Source organism: Carassius carassius, chromosome 45, assembly GCF_963082965.1.
Source record: "Carassius carassius chromosome 45, fCarCar2.1, whole genome shotgun sequence".
Classification (NCBI taxonomy): Eukaryota; Metazoa; Chordata; class Actinopteri; order Cypriniformes; family Cyprinidae; genus Carassius; species Carassius carassius.
The window spans coordinates 1,276,401-1,281,400 of record NC_081799.1 but is presented as its reverse complement, the minus strand read 5'-3'; the positions used below and the strand labels follow the sequence as shown (position 1 = coordinate 1,281,400).

The following is a 5,000-nucleotide window of genomic DNA, read 5'->3' as shown; positions in this document are numbered from 1 at the left end:
TGGGCCTGGTTAGTACTTGGATGGGAGACCGCCTGGGAATACCAGGTGCTGTAAGCTTTTTGGAAATGTTTCACTAATTATATAATAATCTTGCAAAAAAAAAAAAAAAAAAAAAAGAGTCAATGCCCGATCTCCGAATCTTAGCATGTTTGGTACTGGTTACTACTTGGATGGTAGACTGCCTGGGAATAATTCCAGGTGCTGTAAGCTTTTGGGGTTTCTTCCCTACTTATATAATGTACTGGAGATGAGAGTGGCTGATCTTTAAATAGCCCTCTCTTTGCAGCAGTTTTCGCTTACGGCCATACCAACCTGAGCACACTAGAGGCACTAGTGAGCAAACAGGAAGTGATTGTGCCAGAGAGGGGTGAGGGAGGCTCACCCAAACTTTTTGTGTTTTGTTATTTTGGTTTGGTTAAAATAAGTGTTTTTGTTTGTAGTATTTTGTTATTTTTGTTTTATTTGTGTCCTCCCAACAGCTCTGCTGTTTGGGAGGGATCTGTCGGGGTTTGTTTTATGTAAAATGGATAGATTAATGGCAACTGACATGGATTTGACACGAGGAACACGGAGGCAAGCAGAAAATGGACTGGGTTATCGACAAAGAGAAAAGGATTACAATGAAATAACTGATAAGAGGATTTACACAAAAGAAGCGACTGTGGTGGTGGATTTGTCGGAGGTACAAGACGGGAGAGCAGAGGATATTATAAAAGCACTAACAGAAAAGATTGAAGTAACAAGAATTTTAGCAATACGACCTAAGCAGATGAGGGAATATGAGATTACATTGGAGCATGAAGAGGACACTGAGAAACTGGTTGATGGACTAACCATTAAAGGTAAAATTTGTGAAATCAAAAAGTTACACAACAGAGACTTTGTTGTCTCGTTCATGCATTTGCCTGCATACATGAATGACCATGAGATTTTAAATAAGCTTGAAGGATGGGGAGTAACACCCATTTCTCAAATAAGGAGGAGATTCTACTCGGGCACCCATATAGAAGATGGAACGAGGTTCTTAAGAGTGCGTTTTCCAAAGGAAGTGGCTTCTTTACCATACAGCACAAGGATGGAGACCGAGGGAGGTCCTCAATACTTTAGGGTGATACACAGTAAGCAGGTGAAGACCTGTAGACTGTGTATGAGCCCTGACCATATAATGAAGGACTGTCCGGACTTCAAATGTCACAAATGCGAGGAAAGAGGCCATTTCGCAAGAGACTGTACTGCGATAAGGTGCCCAGACTGTAAAATGACATTGGACAAATGTGAATGTTGGATGGACAATGAGCAACAGGAAGAGGATCAAGTGAGCGGGCAAATGCATGAGAATGATAATGAGGAGGAGCAACAGGAGGACGCAGAAAAATCCAAGGAAAAGAACATAGGAAATGGACATGAATTAACAACATCAACACAGGAAGAGGAAGAGACATGGACACCAATGCAGATAACGGCGAGTATACAGAATATACTAGACAAAGTGGAGGAGCAGGAAGGAGTCAACGAAGAAGGGGAGCTAGACATTGAGAGTGGAAACATCACGGATGGTGGGAGCACGGGGGCATCGAACAAAAGAAGAAGAGTGAAAAAGGTAACACCAAATATTGAAAAAGCAAGGAAAAGAGTGGTGAAGGAAGTGTTTACAGAAAATCAGGACAGTGGTGGACTTTTAGAAGAGGGAGAAGATATGGACTAATAAGATGGGTATTTTATCGTTTTTGTTTTACTTTATGGTGTTGAGAATTGTGTCCTTTAATGCAAGAGGATTATTGAATGTTTTGAAATTTGAAAAGATGAAAGAGTTGTGTAAAAATGATGATATGATTTTATTGCAAGAAACTAACTGGAAAGGAAATGTAATGGAAGATTTTAAAAGAAGGTGGGATGGGGAAATATTTTTTAGTAACGGGGAGAAAAGTTTGGGAGGAGGAGTGGCTATTTTGATTAAAAAAGGGAAAGCTACTATGACAAAACAAATCTATGATGATAAAAAAGGGAAATGTATTGCAGTAGAAATTGATTTTGAGGATGAAAAATTTATTGTAGTAAATATACATGCACCAAATGAGGAAAAGGATAAGAAAATGTATTTTAATGTTTTAAGAGACATAATAGAGAAATGGAAAAGGGTGGTGGTTGCAGGGGATTTTAATACTGTTTTTAGCAAAATAGACATGGCTAATGGGATGGTTTTTAGGACGGACGGTGGAAGGAAGGAACTTAAATTATTGATGGAAGAAAAAAATATGATTGATGTTTGGAGAGAAAGAAATGGAAAAAAGAGAGAATATTCCAGAAAACAGTTAGTTGGGAATTTTATGTGCCAAACTAGGATAGATTATTTTCTGAGCACAAGAAATTTGGATTGTTTTATTGATGATGTACTTTATAAAGAAACAACTTTAAGTGATCATAAAATGGTTTTAATGAGGATGGATTTTAAAAGGGAAACGAAAGGGCCTGGGGTATGGATTTTAAATACAGAAATCTTAAATCATGAAAGTTTTAAAAATGGGATAGAGAATTTATTAGATGAGGAAAAAAAAGATGCAATGTATTTAGAAGATAAAAGACAATGGTGGGAAAATGTGAAATTTGAAATAAAGAAATATTCAATTAATTTCTGTAATATACTGCAAAGGGTGAAAAGGACAAAGGAAAAAGAAATAAGAAGAACGTTAAAAGAAGAGTTAAACAAAAATGAAGTAAATGTGCAAAAAGTGTTTGAAATGGAGGAGAAGCTTAAAAAAATGGAGGAAGACAAATGCCAGGGAGCGATGTTGAGAAGTAAAGCTAAATACACAATAGAGGGGGAAAAATGTAACAGATTCTTTTTTAATCTCGAAAAAAGTAGGGGAAAAGCTGAAATGATCAAAGAGCTTAAAAACAGAGATGGCCAGTCGGTTTTTAATACAGGAGAGATTTTAAAAGAAATAGAGACTTTTTATGAAAAGCTTTTTAAATCAGAAGGGGTGGAGGAGGAGAAGGGAAATGTTTTGTTGCAAAGAATAACTAGGAAAGTTGGAGAAGAAGATAAAATAGACTGTGAAAAGGAGATAGAAACGGAAGAAATTATACAAGCTATAAACTCCCTAAGAGTAAAAAAGAGTCCAGGAATAGATGGTATTGGAAGTGAATTTTACAAAGTTTTTAAAGAAAAACTCAGTGTGATTTTAAAGGGGATTTATGATGATATTTTTAGGAAAGAAGGAGTCAATCCAAGAATGGGGTTAGGTTTAATGAAAATAATTTATAAGAAACAAGGTGATAAAACAAATTTGAAGAATTTTAGACCCATCACAATGCTAAATACTGATTTTAAGATTTTAGCTAAAGTTTTAGCTAACAGATTGAAGAATGTAATGCCAAGTATAATTGAAACTAATCAAGCATATGGTGTAAAAGGGAGGGACATAGCAGACATTACAAGTAGCATAAGAGACATAATAGGTTATATAAAAGAAAAGGAAAAGAAAGCATATGTTATAAGGTTGGATTTTGAAAAAGCATTTGATAGAGTGGAGCATAAATTCTTATTTTCTGTTTTAAAGAAGTTCGGTTTTGGGGAAAATTTTATTAAATGGATTGCAATTTTATACAAGGATATCTTAACGAAAGTAAAATGTAATGGATTTTTAAGTCAACCTTTTAAAGTTTTAAGGTCTATAAGGCAGGGGTGTCCGTTATCAGCACAGCTTTATTCTTTGGTGGCAGAACCTTTAGGACTTTTAATAAATAAGGAGGAAGGAATAAAAGGAATAAAAATGGAAGAGGAAGGGGAATTTAAGAAAATCTTTCAATACGCAGATGATACAACAATTGTGGTGGAAAATATGGAAAGCGTTAAAAAGGTTATGGAAAAAATTAAATACTATTGTGATGGGACGGGTGCAAAAATCAATGAAGAAAAAACTGTGTATATGAAATTTGGAGGGGTGGTGGATTTAGCAGGGGTGTTTAAGTTCATGGAGGTACAGGAAATAAAGATTTTAGGGGTGGTGTTAGCAAAGAATGAAAAAGTGGCAGTAGATAATATGTGGGAAGGGATAGTAGGTGGAATGGAGAGAAGGTTGATTTTTTGGAGGAACATGTTTTTAAGTTTGAGGGGGAAAATATTAATTGTGAATTTGTTAATGTTGTCTAAAATGTGGTATGTTTTACATGTGATGCCATTGCCAAACTGGGTTTTAAAAAGGATAAAGAAATGTGTTTTAGAGTTTTTATGGGATAAAAAGCCTCCAAGGATTGCTTATTTTACATTAATAGGGCAGCTGGATGAGGGAGGGATGGGTTTAGTGGATGTGGAACAAAAAATGAAAAGTATGAGGGTGAAAGTTGTTAAAAAATATCTGGATAGGACAAACAAAGCTGAATGGAAAAAAATGATGGGTTTTTATCTAAATAAATGTGGGAATTTTAAATTGGGGGATAATATTTTATGGATGAAACTCAAAAATTGGATGCTAGAGGGTATACCAGGATTTTATCAGGAAGTTTTAAGTGCTTGGAGACTTTTTTTAACAGAGGTTGATTTTAATCCGAGGGGGAGGGAAGTTGTTTTAAATCAACCTCTGTTTCTGAATGGAAAGATAAAGCTACAAGAGCAGGATATCTATTTTAAAAAATGGATGAAGGTGGGAATTTTAAAAATACGAGATGTTTTATGGGAATATAAAGAGGGATTTTTACCATTGCAGGTCATTATAGATGCTATGGAAGAGGAGAAGGAGGATTTTAATATGTCAGGTTTAAGAAGACAATATGAGGATGTAAAAAAGGCAATCCCAAGGCAATGGCTGGATGAAATAAGCAAAGGGGGGAGAAGCGAAAACAAAATGGATGTGTTTTTCAAATGGAAAGATAAGTGGTTTGACTTAAATTTGGGAACTGTTGGAATGTTTTACTGTTTTTTTAGAAATTCTGTTTTTAAAAAACCTATTGCTAATGTATTTTGGATGAGGCATTTTAATGAAGTCAAAGAGAAAGATATT

The 5,000-nt window shown here is 35.3% G+C and overlaps 1 non-coding gene across 1 annotated transcript in view; it reads left to right on the top strand.

Moving 5' to 3' along the window:
- LOC132128395 (5S ribosomal RNA) overlaps nucleotides 1–57 on the top strand; it is a 119-nt gene extending 62 nt beyond the window's left edge. Inside the window, exon 1 of the ribosomal RNA XR_009427986.1 lies at nucleotides 1–57. This exon is cut by the window's left edge and continues 62 nt beyond it. This is a non-coding gene — a ribosomal RNA (5S ribosomal RNA).
- The last annotated feature ends 4,943 nt before the right edge of the window (nucleotides 58–5,000 follow it).